At 40.3% G+C, this 18,667-nt stretch overlaps 1 protein-coding gene across 1 annotated transcript in view; it reads right to left on the reverse strand.

The window, feature by feature from the left end:
• The window catches only part of TTC39C (tetratricopeptide repeat domain 39C), a 102,842-nt gene that overhangs the window by 54,876 nt on the left and 29,299 nt on the right, over window positions 1-18,667 (reverse strand). The window lies entirely within an intron of this gene.

An 18,667-nucleotide genomic window follows, 5' to 3' on the forward strand; every position in this document is an offset into this window, starting at 1 on the left:
CAAATAAGTTCATTTGTATCGTTTTTTAGATTCCACATACAAGTGACATCATGATATTAATATTCATTTTTTAAATGCAAAACATGTTCAAAACTTTCCACACATAAATTAAGTATTATTTTCAGAGTAGATCAAAGGGTTTTACCACTAAGCCAGACCTGGCAAACTCACTTATCCCATCCAAAGAACTTTAAGAATACCTCCCTGGAGTCAGTCATCACCCTGCTGTAATACACAATCATTATCCAATTTTATATGTAAACCAAAAATATGAAGCCAAGTCAAAGTAATACTAATTCAAAGAATATAAAAATATAAACATTCTGCTTCAAATTCACAACCAGTACAAAAATCCAAGTCTCTGTAGATGGCACTAAAAGGGAAAGCAAGTTGTAACTGCCTTCTTAAAAATAATTGTACTGCTTTTGTTATTATGTAAGTAATATATGGTCACTATTTTAAAAAAAGCCAAGAACAATGTATTTAGTCAACCCCCTACTGGAAATTTAGCTTAAGTCCAAGGTGACCATGTGTGTATTTGGTGGAGGTGTGTATGGGAAGAAGAGAGTGTACATTTAGATGGATATATGCATACGTACGTACACACATATACCGCACACTCAGATGAACATCTTTGTACATGTAATTTGCAAGGAGTCCAAATGTATTTTTGGGATAAGCTGCTAGAGGTAGCACTGCAGGGTCCAGTGGGATGCACATCCGTTTTCCTCTTGGATGGTGGGGGTTATGTTGGGGGCAGGGGCGGAGATCAGGAACTCAAATGATTTGGAATGTTAACCCTCTGCTACAATTTTTTTCCATCTGCTTGGGACCTACTCAAATTCTACAGTGAAGAAGAGCTTGTTTACCCCCACTGCATATTAAACCTCCAAGAATTAGGAAGGTGTCGTGACGGGTGAAGAATCCCACACCAGCACTCACACCCGTGAACCAGCTCCAACAGCACCTCCGTAAGTACGCAGCCCAGGCTCCATCCTCCCAACTCTGCCCCTGAGCAGACGTCAGTTCTCCACTCCAGGGCTCTCCCCGGACGTGCCATTACAGGCTTCTACCCGCTACATTATAACCTGGGTTGTGTATGAAGGTCCCCTCTAGAATGCTCTTTTCTGCCTCTTCTCCCTCACCATTATTCCTTACACACAGCAGGCATCCAACAAACATGAATCAGTGAAGGAATGAAAGAGCTCCGCCTTTCAGGAACGTTTCAATCAAGAGCTGATCAGCCCAGCTTCCCCGTCTTTGCCCGCTCCGCGCTTACACCTTAGCCATTAGCCATCTGAGAAATGAAAAGATGCTGCATCGAGGGCCTAGTGTTGCTACATTTGCTTCTTGTTCCGGACTAAACTTAGGTTTCTGAGAGCCCAGGCTATTAACGATTCATGGTGCCCTCGCCTAGCCCTTAGTACTTCACATACTATCTTCTCATTTAAGTGACAAATCAGCCCAAGAGAAACATTTTTCCCTCTTGAGGTACTGTCTCCATAAACCCCAGGGCACCTGGGTGCATTAGCCACTCGATAATGAACTGACAGGGAAGCAGGAACCCTCGTGCTGCATGTTACCTGGTGCTGTAAGAGCTTCATCTAACAAGGTTCACTTGTTTCCTTCACCTGATTTTATTTTTTTTAATTCAACATGACCCAGGTGATCCTACATTAACTCACCTCCTCTAAATCAATTGCAGCCCACACATGTGTTTCCACATAAAACGTATTCAATTTGGAGATTTGGGAATGTTTCCAAAGAGTACAAGGATCATTACTTCAACACTGATGCTGGGGAGATCATTACTTCAACACCCATGCAGGGGGCGGAGAAGGAAGAGGCTCACACTGGGAACCAATGACCAGCACAAGGGTGGAGGCGGGGAGCGAGGTATCAGGTAAAGGTTGAGTATAAAGGTAAGCATTAGAACCAAAAGACAAACCTTTCTAAATACCAGAAGTTACATGAAGGAGGTGGGGGGAAAAGTGAAATAGACCACATCGTGAAAACCTCACTTATTTAGAAGAAGGGAGGATCTAAATCCACATACATACATGCGATATCGAAAAAAAAAATAATGGTAAGTTAACCCATAAACATGTTTTTTAACGGATACCTACAAAGTGAGGGAGGGATAGGTAAGAAGAAACAAGGATAGAAACGAACCTTCTTTGTATATACCTCTTGTTTTGTAGATCTGACTTTGGAACCATGGAAATATTGTATGTCATAATATCAAATTTTAATAATGCGATCCCTAAACATTCAAATGTAAAGTGAATTACATGTACCTAAATGCCAACCCAATTGGTAAAGTAACCACACAGAGAAGTATTCCAAACGACTTTAAAGTACAGGAATCTGACAGCACATCCCTATTATGAAATACCCTTAAAAAGACCCCAAAAGATTGCAAAAAAAATTTTTGTTTTCAGTAATCATATTTTTACCAGTCAAGTTGGTACCATTATTCTACAGCTGTTGGGTATGTAGTTTGTGATAAAACAATGCCTAATTACGTTGGTGGGGTTTTTTTGTTTTGTTTTTGTTTTTTTGCGGTACGCGGGCCTCCCACCACTGGGGCCCCTCCCATTGCGGAGCACAGGCTCCGGACACACAGGCTCAGTGGCCATGGCTCACGGGCCCAGCCGCTCGGCGGCATGTGGGATCTTCCCGGACCGGGGCACGAACCCATGTCCCCTGCATCGGCAGGCGGACTCTCAACCACTGCGCCACCAGGGAAGCCCACGTTGGTGTTTTTTGAAACCAAGGATTTTGTGCACAGGAGAAAGGATGAAGTTAATTCAAAGCCTAGAAACAATGACCACCCAGTAGTATTCAGCATGGTCCAGCACCCTCTCTAAATACATTAAGTCAAAGATCCACAAAGAGATGGCTAATTCAAGCTCAGGGGCAAGAAATGTTCAACAGCCTTGAATATTGTGTTATAACAGAAAGCAAGGAAGTTTAAAAACTACATTAGGCTCCTGAAGAGGTTCAAGCCAAAGATGTAACAATTTGACCACCAATGAGGTAAAAACAGCAATGGCTTGAAATATCAAATAATTTAAAACTGTAAATTCATAATGATACTTTTTAGTTAAAAAACAACTCAACAACTCACTGGTTGCCTATGGAGGATCCTAGAGAACCAATTCATTATTTTGAAAACTGTTAAAAAAGGGGAAAAGAATAGCATTTACCACACCTTTTCTCTATAAACTCAGAGTAACCAATCAGTTGTGGGGTGGGTCTCTTTACAGAAATGTCCTGGGCTAATAAATGAAAAGCAAATGACAGAATCAGAGTATCTTGTTTTGTAGCTGCTCCTAATCAATTAATGGATACGGACAGTGATCGTAAAGACAGGGGACAATATTAAACTGACACCATCAGCAAAATCCAAGCTGTGGGAGATTCTACAGGACAAAGATGCTAGTTTCTTCAACAACAATAAAAAAATGTAAGGGTCAAAAGAGACTGAAAGGGAGCTTGTAAAATATATATAAAACAACTGGGACATAAGAGACATAAAACAACAAATATCCTACATGTAACTACACACATATACATAAACACATATATACACTAGCAACAATTAGAAAGTGAAACTTTAAAAATTATCATTCACAATAGCATGAAAATATTAATAGCTAAGGATAACTCACAAAAACGTGCAACACGGCTTCACTGAAAACTCAAGACATTACTAAGGAAAATGAAAACTCTAAATCAGCATTTTGCAACAGTGGCATTCTTAATATTTGGGGCCAGATAATTTTGTTGGGTGTGGGGGTGGGCTGCACTGTGCACTGTGGGATGTTGAGTAGCATCTCTGTCCTCTACCTGCATGATGACAGGAGCACAAGCCACTGCCTCCGCCCACCCCACCCCCGGCAAGGTGTGACAACCAAAATGTCTCTAGACACTGCCAAATGTCCTACTGGGGCAAAATCAACCCTGGTTGTGAACCAGTAACCTAAATAACGAGATATACAATTCTTACGGATTGGAAGACAATTCATTACTGCTGAGATATTATCTTCTCTTTAAACTGCACTGTAGCTCCAATGCAATCTCAAGCAAAATCCCGGTGTGTGTGTGTGTGTGTGTGTGTGTGTGTGTGTGTGTGTGTTGACAGGTTGATTCTAAAATCTACATGGAAAAGCAAAATACTTAGAATGGCCAAATCAAATTTAAAGAAGACCAACAAAGCTGGAGGCCTACATTACCCAATATCAAAACTTAATTAAAATTAAGCATTCCTGGTCACTCCTAAGAGACTGAAAAAGGCAAATACACGTATCAAACAAAGAGCTCATCCTGAGAATACATAAAGAACACCCATGAATCGGTACAAAATGACTGGCAACCCAGTAAAAAAAAAAAAGAGGGCAAAAGTCTTAATAGGCACTTCACAAGAGAGGACATCCAAAAGTTAATAAGCATATTAAGAAGTGCTGAAAAGCACTCATTATCAGGGAAATACAAACTAAAACCAAAATGAGACACCACTATATGCTTCTCAGACTGGCCACAGTTACAAGGATTGATAATACCAAGTGGTAACGAGGCTGTGGAGTAACTGAGCCTCAAACGCTGCTTAGCAGAATCTACTAAAGCTGTGCACCTGCTCTACTAAAACTCATCCACGTGCCCGATCTACTGAGCACACGCCAATCGACGATTTAGTAACTTCACTCTTAAGTAAATATGTACAACAGAATTGAATTATTATGCCCCTAAAAGACATGCATGGTTTTTAATAGTCTTATCCTTAGTAGCCTCAAACTGGAAACAATTCCAATGTCCATCAACAGTAGAACAGATCAAATAATTGCAGCATACTCACTCAGTGAAATAGTTCATAGCTATGAAAAAGAACTACTGCTAAATGCAAAAGCATGAATTAATCTCATAGACGTAATGTTGAGTAAAGGAAGCCGGACACAAAAGAGTTATACTGAATGATTCCATTTATATGAAGCTCAAAACCACTATTCTGATCACTAATGATGACAGAGTTCAGAACACTGGTACCATTGGGGGGATACTGGGAGCCCAAGGAAGGATGCTGGAATGTTGGAAATATCCTTTATCTGGTTGTAAGTAGTTACACTGTGATATTTACATATGTATACAGTCTTATACAGAAAGTTTTTCCTTATGAAAAAGAAAAAATTAAAAAGAAAAATTAAATCAGATAAATGATCACTGATGGGTATTTGATTATATTAGTGAATTAATATTAATTTTTTAGGTACAGAAGCGGTATTATACTACATTTTAAGGACTATTTTTTTTAGAGGTGTATATGATAGCATTTACAAATAAAATGATGACTGAGATTTGTTTCAAAAATAATTTGAGGGCTTCCCTGGTGGCGCAGTGGTTGAGAGTCCACCTGCTGATGCAGGGGACACAGGTTCATGCCCCGGTCCGGGAAGATCCCACATGCCACGGAGTGGCTGGGCCCGTGAGCCATGGCCGCTGAGCCTGCGCGTCCGGAGCCTGTGCTCCGCAACGGGAGAGGCCACAACAGTGAGAGGCCCGCGTACCGCAAAAAAAATAAAAATAAAAATAATAAATAATAACAATTTGAGATAGGAGAATTAAAAGTGACCAGAGGGCTTCCCTGGTGGCGCAGTGGTTGAGAGTCCGTCTGCCGATGCAGGGGACACGAGTTCGTGCCCCGGTCCGGGAAGATCCCACATGCCGCGGAGCGGCTGGGCCCGTGAGCCATGGCCGCTGAGCCTGCGCGTCCGGAGCCTGTGCTCCGCAACGGGAGAGGCCACAACAGTGAGAGGCCCGCGTGCCGAAAAAAAAAAAAAAAACGCTCCCCAAAGATGATGTCTTTTGAAATCCTTTGATGAGAAGGACTCTAATGGTCACTGCCATAGTCTGCTTTTTGAAAATGAAACACCAGAATGAAATGGCTTAAAATTTTCTCTCTGTATGAAAACTGTCCCAAAGGTAGGAAAATTTGAAAATACAAAGAAGCAATGGATGGTCTTTTTCTAAATTTATGAACATCGCCATGGAAATTTTAAAAAACAAAGCTTCTCCAGCAGATTAAAAATTGGACTGATGAAGATTTTGTTTCTTAAAATACTGTGGGAGGAAATGTACACATTTGATTCTCAAAGGAATCTTTTTCCATTAAATAAATGGGCATAATTACAAGACAGTCCCTAACCAAACATGTTTCTTCAAATGTAATTTTATCCCCCAAACACAGTGGCATTTTCCATTTTTCTGAAAATGTTCTATATTCATATAATGTTGACTTTTCTCCCCTTCAAATGTGTGGGGAGGCTGGACTTTGTATATTACCAAGGAAATCCAGGGCCATGTGACCCTAATCAGTCCATGGTAGTCACCTCATCTCATTGCAGCCCTGAGATCTCGAAGCTGAGGACTGAAGAAACAGTCACCTAAATTCACACCCCCTACCCTGACTGCTCTTAAAAGGCCTACGCCCTTTCTGTGACCCATGCTGTTTTAAAAATCACGGTCCCAGAGGATCACGGGGGTCAACTTCGTACAATCACCGATCAAGGCATCATTAAATGCTTCTCCAGAAGCCTCACACCATTCCTTCAGAAACAACTTTTGCTAACAGGACAAGTGATATCCTCTGCTCTGCCTAATATTTCCAAAAATGGGCTTTAAGGAGACTAAAATGATCCAGTATTTCACTTTTCTTTCTAAAAGTAAAGTAAAATAATGTCAACAGAAGAAAAAAGCTAAGTTCATGAAGCCATTCACTGCACCATTATCCAGAATAAGGAAAACCTGGGTTTAAAAAAACAACTGTCTACATAGAGGAAAAGCTTCATGACACTGGATTTGGCAATGATTTCTTTGCTATGACACCAAAGCACAGGCAACAAAAGTAAAAATAGGTAAGTTGGACTACCTAAATGTTTAAAATAAAACATTTCTGTGCAAGAGATATAATCAACAAAGTGAAAAGGCAACCTATGGAATGGCAGAAAATATTTGCAAATCACACCTGAAAAAAGAGTTAATGTCCAGATTATATAAACAACTCCTGCAAGTCAACAAAAAAAGCAAACAACCTGATTAAAAAGTGGGTAAAGGACATGAACAGATATTTCTCCAAAGATGCCAGTAAGAGCCAGTAAGCACATGAAAAGATGCTTAACATCACTAATCATTAGGGAAATGCCAATCAAAGCCACGAGATGCCACAGCACACCCATTAGAATGGATACTATCAAAATAGCAGAAAATACACAAGTGTTGGCAAGGATATGGAGAAATCAGAATCACTGTGCACTGTTGGTGGGAATGTAAAATGATGTAGCCACTATGGAAATCAGTATAATGGCTCCACAAAAAAATGAGAAATAGAATTACCATATGACCCAGTAATTCCACTTATGGGGTATATACCCAAAAGAACTGAAACCAGGAACTCAAACAGATTTTTGTACACCCATATTCTAGCAGCATTATTCATAATAACCAAAAGGTGGAAGCAACCCGAGTGTCCATCGATGGATAAACGGATAAACAAAACGTGGTGTATATATACAATGAAATATTATTCGGCCTTAAAAAGGAAGGAAATTCTGACACATGCTGCAACATGAGTGAACCTTGAGGAAGGACATTATGCTAAGCGAAATAAGCCAGTTACAAAAAGAAAAGTATTGTATGATTCCACATGAGGTACCTAGAGCAATCGAATTTAGAGATAGGAAGTAGCATGGCTGCCAGGGCCTGCAGGGGAGGAGAGAATGAGCTGTTGTTGTTTAAGGGATATAAAGTTTCAGTTTTGCAAGCTGAAAAGAGTTATGGAATGCACACCAACTGTGAAGGTACTACACACTCAACTGTACTCCTAACAATGGTTAAGATAGTAAACTTTGTTATGTGTATTTTACAATTGAAAATTTTTTGAAAATGGAAAGCAGTCTACAATAGAAAAAATGACTCATTAACAAAACCAGATGGAGGGCTTCCCTGGTGCGCAGTGGTTGAGAGTCCGCCTGCCAATGCAGGGGTCACGGGTTCGTGCCCTGGTCCGGGAGGATCCCACATGCCGCAGCGGCTGGGCCCGTGAGCCATGGCCGCTGAGCCTGTGCTCCGCTTGTGAGCCACAACAGTGGCTCACACTGTGCTCCGCTTGTGAGAGGCCACAACAGTGAGACGCTCGCGTACCGCAAAAAAAAGAAGAAAAAAAAAAAAAAACAGATGGAATATTATAACCTAGAAAAATCCCTGACAGAATTTAATATGAAAACAAAAGCTCTGTGTACACTCTGTTCCAATATGTATAGACAATAAAAAAAATGAATATTTGTTGTGAGGGGCAATAAGATTAAAGGTGATTTTGTCAATGATAAATGTGTGTACATGGCGGAATAAACAGTCACGACTGAAGCTACACTACTAATCATCTCTGCCTCAGTAATGTCACCATAGACATTCTCTCTACATTCAGACATCTTTTAGAGAGAAAAGTGCATCATTTAAGTCAATTTACTTGTTCTAAGTACTCCCTGTGATTCAGTTGTTGCTTTGACACAATTTCTCAACAGAATATATCATCCAGCCAATCAAACAGAATAATGGGGCGACTCCATAGCAAAAGAGTCAAAGCCTGCTTACGTGGCAGTGAGTTACCCACTTAGCGACTAGCTGTGCCCCGCTGTGGCTCAGAGCACCATTAACAAAAGGCTGATAGAGAAATGCCCCAAAAGAAGGAAAGAAAGACACTTAATATATGAGGTTACTCCCCAAACAGTCTGATTTTCCAAAAACAAATGCAAATGATTTGGGCGTTGCTTTTTATATTACCTATAGAAGCCTTGTAAATAAGATTTTAAATGCACCCCTTTTCAAAATAAGAGAGGAAGCCAGTAGGACATCAGAAAGAACCACACATTTTCTTGTTATTTGAACTAATTATCTTATTAAAAATTGTTTTCATTTTTAATAGTGCAATCTTCCCTCTACCTAGCTAACTCCTCCCTACACTGCTAAGAAAAATAATAAATAAAAAGCTCTATAGTAAGGAGTTTAATAAAACCGAAGTTAAAATCTAAAACATGAAGTCACTATGACCTAGATTAAGCCTTGAAATGTTTAAATTGCAGGGGATGCCAACCACCTGAATGCAGACCTCACTTGATTTGTACTTGTGGGTCCTGAACGATTGGCTCAATTTTCACTGTCCCGTGTTTCAAGTTCTCTAACTTTGAGTACACTGTGCTATCAACAGGTAAGATGAATGTGATTCTTCTGCGATGACTTCTGTTTTCCAAATATATTGATCTAACTTTTTTTTTTCTTTTTTTAAACACTATTCAGAAATGGGAAACTCTCCCAGTGAGCTACGTGGAGGCTTCAACCCTAATCCGAAGATGTTGCAGCAATAATACAGACTAGGATGTCTGGCCTCCCTGAGCCGAAGAGCATAAAATTCTTCTCACTCACTGACTAAAGAGACGGAAAGTTTTCTCTCTCCTCACACCGTGAAAGCAAGGAAGAACAGCAACATTCTCAGCACCTCGTTCTTGCACCACGCATTCAACAAACATGGTTAAAGAGAGCATCTGCCGTGTGCAGAAAAGGATAAGCGTCCTCAGAAGCGATGAAGGAAAACTCCAGACCATAAGTGTAGAAAGAAAAGTTCCCTACTCCCTCAGATGGTAGCCGAGGAAAATAAAATGTGAAGTGATTTTTCTTGACATAATTTATAATAGTTAAGAATATTTTTCAAAAGGAAAATCTAATTATTCTGAAAGCATCTTAGTTAAAAAGTACTACAAATGCTTCTTTTACGTATTATATACAGCATCCCTAGGTCACGTATATGATTGGAGAGCATCAGTGGAATGTTCCCTTTGGGCTTGTTACAAATTGGAACATAAAATTCAGTATGTTTTTTCTGGAAAGAATCACTTCCATAGGAATCCCAGTGGATCTATTCACTTAGCATTCACCAAGTATCATCCTCCCAAACAGATTTAAGAGTTAGGTACCCAGGTCCATGCACCCCACTGCTCCACATCTTCTACTTCTCCATGATAAATTTCCAATTTTAAAGCAGCTTCCCATAGCCCACAGCCACCTCTGAGCCTACACAGGGAAGGACTGAAGTGTCGAGTTTATCCAAGTCAAATGATTAGGAGAGTGATTAAGAAATCAGGCCCAACAAAAGCAATACAATTTACTATCAGAGAAATAATGGGGGGTTTTCCAGGCTGCTCTTTGTTTCCATCAACAAAGTTATCCAGGAGAAAACTATACTTTTCTTTTTTAAAAAAAAACAAACAAACAGATCTTTAATTTGAAAATCATATACCCAAGTCATAACCAGATAACATTCTGCAGTTTAAAAGAAAGTAAATGAAAAGTGACCTCTTTTATACATGGTATTATAGGAAAAACTCTAATAAGTTGTTTCATTCATCTGTACAAATTATATATGCTGATGATAAAGTATACAGCAGGCACTGTGCTATGCACTGGAGATACAAAGAGAAACACTCATAGCTCTTCATGGAGCCTACACAGTCCAGTTTGGCTGCTAGAAACATTGCAGTAATAAATGGTGACAGAAAGTGGGTAGACGGTCGATTTTATTCAAAGTCATCCTCTGTCACCATACTTTTCATGGATGAACGAGGCTTCCTCGAATATTGGATCTGATGAAATCTAACAAGGGCTACTTGCCAACTTTGACTTCCATCTTCTCTTGTGTTTCTTAAAAGAATATATTAATAAGCCTTTAACCACTCTCTATTGCATCTCTATATTTTAAGTCTCTGCAGAATGCTTACTGTTTGATATTTATCTCATTATTCATTTACTTGTTTGAATAAATGAAAGCTCCCCAAGGTTGGGACCCCACCTTTGCCGAGTGCCACTATCCTGACCTCATAGGACAGAACCTAGCAGATAACTGGCCCAATCCACATCTGTCTAATAAACCAACCACCCATCTCCTACGAAGTCTACACTTCATGACACTTCATCTGATGGACCATCCTCCACAGGTTCCAAAAAATTCCCAGAAATGAGATCATCAACTTGAGCCCATTAAAAACTCTGCTTTCACTAAGAAAAATAAACATGCTTGTTTCCTTGATCAGAAGATAGCAGTGGTGAATTTCATAGAAAGGCTCTATTCTTACTTTTCAGACACAATTCAAAGTGTGATCCTCGGGCAACGCTTTATCTCAAGGACAGCATGTGTCTAAAAACATGGATCATGGCAGTCATTCAGTTTATGACTTGATTTACGAGTGTTTGGAACAGGTCCAGGGTTCGGACTTGTGTTTATCATGTACCCATCCTTCTTACGGATTTTAGAGTCTCTAGTGTTTCACCAGCCAGCCCCAGGGGCACCCCAGTCAGCTTAGGGGTATCCCCAGGCCAGGAAGGCCACCAGTCCCCAGGGAGTTGTGTGTTCAGCAATGTTTGCACTCACAGCCACTGCAGTGGCTGCTTGCTTTTGTTACATGGACTGCTTGTGATGTGGCCTTACATCTTATCAGAAAATAACCTTGTCATTCACTGCCCAGTGCCAAGAAGCCACGAAAGCCTCTCACTGGAAGCAGTGAAGCCATCAGCTTACAGTAGGGACTTCTGGGGGGCAGGCTGAGACTCTGGAACTCCTCCCCACATAGAGGCAGAAGCAGCAGGAGCCTGGGTGGCCTGTCTCTCCCCACAGCTTGAGGTAGTAGTTATCTACAGGTTAATACAACTAATGAGCCCCTCTCCGCACCACTGAAAAAATAACTGGGCCCTTGAACCTGACTTCCTATGGATAACTGTCGCATGGAAACTTCCCATGCACAACCGTTTCAATGGATGCATTTCTAGGACGTCCCTGCATTAAGAATGCATCCCCTGCACATGGCAAGATACCCCTCAAAGCCACTGCGGTAATTTAAAATACAGACTGGTTCTACAATCGCGTGGCAAAAACGGGACTTCACTTCTTAGGCTCATCTCTGGTATCCTGCAAAGGAAGAGCTGGCAGATTCAGGGGTATGTCTTAGAATTGGGGTGGAGGGAGATTTGGGAAACAACTACAGAAGAGAAATGGTGAACGGGACAGAAGCCACAGAGTGCTTGGCCTGGCCCGGGAGGCTGGGGAGTGGAGGGCTACCCTCCCAGAGTCCCAGGTGGGCCCAGTACCCCTACACAGGCCAGGCCTGTGAGGAGGGAGATGAGGAAAGACCCAGAAAGCAAAGTGAAAGCCAAGGAAAACAGTCTGGCCCCGAGTCCCCCATCTTTTAACTTCCAAAGGATTACTTGAGTTAGAATTCACTGGTCTAATGAATATGACAGACTATGCAGCGTGGTGATATTTAGAAAGTAAAACATCTACATAAAAAGTCTGTCTTGAGACAAAAGCAGGGACAATTTTTTAAAGTTTCCGGGTTTTTTTTCCATTTTTACTCTAACCTGCAAAATTTCCAAATCGTGATAAAAACAATGAGAAGGGAATATCATGCTCTCTTGCTGTGGGCTTTGGCACACAGGGTTCCCTGACCATCCCTTTCCTCAATGGATCCTGTAAATCCTCCGGGCTTTGGTCCAGAAGGTGCTGGCTCCAGACCACCCTTCCTGGTCCCTCAGGTCAGGCTGGAGCCCTTCTCTGGGCCTGCGCTACTCCTTAGCCTTTGCCCTTTAGAATGCTACTCACACAGTAGCACTGCTTTTCCCACCGAATGGTGCCTAACATGGGGCTTCCATCTAGAACGCCATTCATCTGTTATTGAATAAATGAGTGAGTGGCAGAGTAAGTGACAGACTGAGTGACTGACTGAGTGAAGGAGTGACTGACTGAGTGGAGGAGTGAGTGCAAACAAGGAAAAGAATAACTAAAAGGCAGAGAAAGTGGCATCTGTGTGTTGAGTTATGTGAAGGGTGAAACTGTGTATTTCCTTCCATGTTGTCAAGCTGTTTTACTAAGTGAAGAAGTTTATTAAACCACGGCTGGCATACAGGAGGTAAAATATACGTATTTACTGAATGAGGGTAACAAATAATGGACTGGTCTACGAAAGAAAAGTGTAGACCATACCTAAGAAGCTACTGCTGACAACGGGATTAATACTTGCATAGTCTCTGGAATATACAAGATGCTTAAAATGATTTCCTGCCTTTATCGTTAGCTCTCCTTAAAACATTGCTCTACAAGTATATATCTTGAACTGTTCACCTTTAGGACTCTAAAAGTTATTTATGGTGACATTATAAAGGCAGATTCTGAAACTAAGACTCCTTTTATTACTTAATTATAAATTTTCTCTTGAGTTGGCAAAAATCTTAAGAACTACATAATCATGTACTGATATGGTCATATTATAATTGTATTTAATTTTTAACAATTTGAAATTTAAATAACTACATGTGGTTTTCACTAAGAATATAGTCTACAATAGGAAATACAAATCTATTTTTTACCCACATACTTATAGTCAACCAAAGCCCCAAAAGGACTCCCTGCGTTTGAAAAGCCCACTTAAGACAAAACCAAACTCAAAACAGCAATCACTGATCCTTCCCATGAAAGTAGTATCTTAAAAGATAATTCCTGTGATTTTTTTTTTTAACAAACAGGATTATAGTGCACAAAAAGAAAGCAAGAAAGCAATGTTTACTCAAATGAAGTTACACTAAAACTAATTGCTATTCCAGAAGAAGAGAGGTAGAAAAAAGGGTGCCTCTTTTAACCAAAACTTTATATGTAATTCAAATGTTTATCACATCATTCTTTTTAAAACAAGTAATTCAAATCAGAATGGCAAAGCCCTTTAATTTCCTACTCACACTGGCATGACTGCCTTCAGGCTGTGTGCAGCCTTGCATAAATGAAAAAGGGCAGTATGTAAAAACGCCTCATTTGTTTAAGGAAGTCAGAATAGGGTACTTAATTAACTTTAAGAAAATCAATTCACTCTCACAAGCCCTTAACTGCTTGTGCAATTATGTATTATGTCTTACAGTTTATCAAGTACTTCAAAATTGCAAAACTTCATAACATTTTGCAAAGTACATGTATTTGTTTTCTAAATTCACTGGTTTATTAGCCTCACACAAGTTATTAAACTATAATGTTATTTTTTTTATTTCTACTCTAGTAGAGGCACTATCAGAGTACAAAATCATCTACAAGAGATTCTATTCAAAACAGAATGAAAACATTTTTCACCAGATTAAAAATGCTGTGCTGATATTTGGGAAAGCTACACAACAGATAAAAACAGGAATAAGAGATTACTACAAGCAACTATATGCCAATAAAATGGACAACCTAGAAGAAATGGACAAATTCTTAGAAAGGTACAATCTTCCAAGACTGAACCAGGAAGAAACAGAAAAACATGAACAGACCAATCACAAGCACTGAAATTGAAACAGTGATTTAAAAACTTCCAACAAACAGAAGTCCAGGACCAGATGGCTTCACGGGCAAGTTCTCTCAAAGATTTAGAGAAGACTTAACACCTGTCCTTCTGGAACTATTCCCAAAAATTGCAGACGAAAGAACACTCCCAAACTCATTCCATGAGGCCACCATCACCCTGATACCAAAACGAGACAAAGATACCACAAAAAAAGAAAATTACAGGCCAATATCACTGATGAACGTAGACGCAAAAATCCTCAACAAAATACTAAATATCTGAATGCACCAATACATTAAAAGGATTACACACCATGATCAAGTGGGATTTATCCCAGGGATACAAGGATTTTGTCAATATCCACAAACGAATCCGTGTAATACACCACATTAACAAATCGAAGAATAAAAACCATACGATCATCTCAAAAAAAAAAAACAGCAATGTATCAAATAAACATGGCTAAATTAATAAAATGGTGTTCCATTTTCATACACTTTCTCTCTTCCTCTGTAGGTCCCGTCTCCAATACAGAGCTATTATATTTTATAATGATCTCTTATGATTCCAAATATTAACAGTGGGTGGTATTTATTTCCTTCTTCAGTAGTTTTATCAAAGTATCAAATAAAGCCTCATATAAGTGAGAGTTTGGTTGGTTTTGCTGTTGTTGTGGTTAAAACACACACAGGCTTTCCTCTCTGTACACCATCTGCCCCTCTGCTACAGGAAGAAATAAAAAAGGAAGAGAGGGAAGGAGGGAGGAAGAGAGGGAAGGAGGAAAGAAAAGAAATACTATACCATAGTCTAAGACTGACATGGATGACGGTTTTTAAGAAAAAAGTGATATTAAATATAAAGTTGAATACATTTTATAACCATAAAAAACGATTTATGAAAAGAATTCTCAACTTAAGAAAATATAAATCAATGTAAATATTCATCTGATTCAACCGTGGGCTTTATGAAACTAATAAGGTTTTCAGCAGAGCAGCATGAATGTCCTGCTAAAACTCTATATAATAAGAAGCTGATATTTAGAGACAGCTAAATAGTTCAGTAAATTATGTGACATGAAAGTCAAATAGGTTATTTTAAAACAAAAAGAGAACACATTTAAATGGAGTTTTTTTCTGAGGAAGCATAGCTGACATATTACTTTGCCCATGTGCACTCAAATACACAACACTTAACAGTGACTGATGGGAATGAAAATTGGTGCAAACCTTTTGGAAAGTTCTATATTTTTCTACAGATCTTTTAAGAGACTTAAAATTATTTCTAAGAATCTACCTGAAGAAAAATGAAATGCAGAAAATCATTTCTACTCAAAGATGTTCATTATGCTAGAATGAAGACAGACTGTTAGACAAATTGATATATTTACCTAGCAAAATATTATTTTACCCCCGAAAAGTATAAATAAGGAAGTGCTTGCTCCCATGTGTTTGAAAAAGCATGGGCTCTAGGAAATGGCCCTGAGTTAAAACCTCAGCTTGATTGTGAACTGACTGTGACCATAATCAAGCTACAAACTCTCAGCCTGTGTTTCCTCATTTGAAAATCTGATGTAATTACAGTTGACCCCTGAACAACAGGGGGGTTAGAGGTGCTCACCCTCTGTGCAGTCGAAAATCCGAGTACTGCTCTCTCTGCCTCAGAAACAAAGAAATTGATAAATGACTCACTCAAGGGCAAGAAACTAAAAGAGTTTGACTAGAATGAGGACTCAACCCTAGTTCTTTTGATTCAACATACTGTGATCTCTAATTGAACACAAACATTTCCGCATATTTAAAGATCTGTAAAATGAAAATTCAGGTACTTATTTATTGAAAAAAATTCATATAAATGGACCCACGTGGGTCAAACCCACATCATTCAAGAGTCAACTGTCTACTGCTCTATATGGGTATAATAAGTAAACGAGAAAAGTACCTAAAATGCCTTGTTTGAAGCCTGGCATGCAGTAATCATGCAATAAATCAGTTACTCTGTCATAAATGAAAAAGCAGAATACAAAGTAGTATGTGCAGTATGACAGACTATGCAAAAACATTTACAAAAGGAGATATTTTGAAATCTTACCTATGGGTAGTGGGAGTAAAGAGTGATTTTTCTTCTTTCTACTTTTCCTTTCCAATTGTCAATAAATAAGCATTTATCTCCTTTACAATCTGAAAAGTTTTTCATTTAATCACCATAAGGCATAGTTTTAAAATGTTCATCTAAAGGTAACACAAAATACTAATATTTAATTCATTTTCATCCATTTACTTACTCAAAATGTTACAAATATCTTTTGAGCACCTATATGCGCCAAACACTATTCCAGGCACTGAAATAAGACCCTTTGCATGAAGGTGATGTTCTGGAGTGCGAAGACTGACAGCGAACAAATGCATATTTATTGCCAAATCATCAATTCTACAGGGGAGCCTATAAGCACTTTTTAAATGGTATTCTTGGCATTTATTACAACCTTTCAGTAAACAAAACTTAATATATCAAAAAAATTTGGTCTGTTTGTTTTTTGGCCGTGCTGCGCAGCATGTGGGATTGTAGTTTCCTGACCAGGGATCAAACCTGGGCCCCCTGCATTGGAAGCTCGGAGCCTTAACCACTGGACGGCCAGGGAAGTCCCATAAAAATGTTTTAAGTTGTAAAATTTGTTTTAAAAGTCACAGGAAGACAGCATGCTGCAACAGGGCTTCTCAAGCTTTACTCTGCATTCAAATCCTGCCTTGTTAAGTAAAATGCAGATTCTCATTGTGGTGGTCTGGGGTGAGGCCTGAGGTCGCACATTTCAACAAGCCCCTAAATGATGCTCATGGGCCCCAAATCACATTCTGAGCAGCAAAGTCTTAGAGGCATCGTTAGGATTTTTGCTCCAACAAAGTGGTTTAAGTCGACAATGCTGGCAGACAGGGTCCTGCTAACTAAAATACTCTATATTCTAATGTCAACCTTTTAAAAAGGAAAAATCGAAGACATCGCTAGTACCTCCTCCCAGAAATAAGGAATTCTTGTATTAACTAAGGTGTGCTTTGCTGAACCAAATTTAAGCTCCCATTCCCAAAAGTATTTCAGTCCTTCCACTACGATGGCCAGCTCCTCGTCCTCTCCTGGCCTCTGAGAGCTGAGGGTCCTGTCTTTCTGTTCCTCCCCTTCCCTGTTCCCTTCACACCAGCCTCAACTTCGGGCCTCACATCTCATGCTGGCCTCCCCCAGACTCCATTCCACACCAAACTGCCGCAGAAGCCCCCTTCCCTGGGGATGCTGTAACGTGCCATCTGCCCTGACCAGCGGCCTCTGTCCATCGTGCATCAGAACAAACTCCTACCACACTGGACCCTCACGGTCCCCCGACAGTCGGGCCCTCACCAGCTTTACGTCTCATTTCTCAGCTCTGGCTCCACACATCTGCAAGCCCTGAACCCCCCTCAATCTGATCGTCTCCTCTCAGCCTGTGCACGTCCTCCCACCTCTTCTTCACGCTCAATTCCAATCCTGAAGACAATCCAGATTTTTCCATGGTGCCTCTCTGTGACCTGTGCCCACACCATGTCCACAAAAAGAAATCAGAATTCCTAGTTTACGCCATGGCTGCAGCAAACTTGGTTATAAAACACGCACACACGCAAAACTTTTTTTTCCGTCAACCTCCATTACAGCCGTTTCATTCCCACAGGTGAAAAATCCAACAGCTGGAGGTAAAGAGACTTTTGGCAAGAAGTTAACATGCTGTCCTGACTTGAGATGCTGGACGTCAGAGGTAAATAAGCCTGTGAGGAATTCCTTGAAACACTCTGCAGGTGCAAAACCACTTCTTCAATCCTGAGCCTGCTGTGATCAACTTAATGCCACACACCTCAGATCTTCCTCCCATCGCAAGAGCTCCCCGCAGGTGCACACCTGCATCCCTCCGTGTACCCTTGCTCAGGGACATCTATGAGCCTAGGGGTTATGGCACAGGACCAGAAATCATCAGTAAGCTCCGAGAATGAGATGGCATGAAACGCGCATGGAAATGCCGAATATGGGACAGCATGGAAGGCTCCTCATGTCTGGGGCTTTGTGTAAAGTGGCACAGCCCTAGCGGAGCCTGGCAGGTGTCCGGGACACTCCAGAGCACCTGGCCTCCCACCCCAGCACGGGGCCTCGGTGTCTCCCGCCCAGTACATGCTCAGAAGGCTCGGGTTTTTCCTCCATTCTCTTTCATTTTTCAGTGTGTGGACTAAGTGCTCTATAACTTGCTTCTC

This window comes from Leucopleurus acutus, assembly GCF_964270905.1.
Source record: "Leucopleurus acutus genome assembly, chromosome: 13".
NCBI classification, from domain to species: domain Eukaryota; kingdom Metazoa; phylum Chordata; class Mammalia; order Artiodactyla; family Delphinidae; genus Leucopleurus; species Leucopleurus acutus.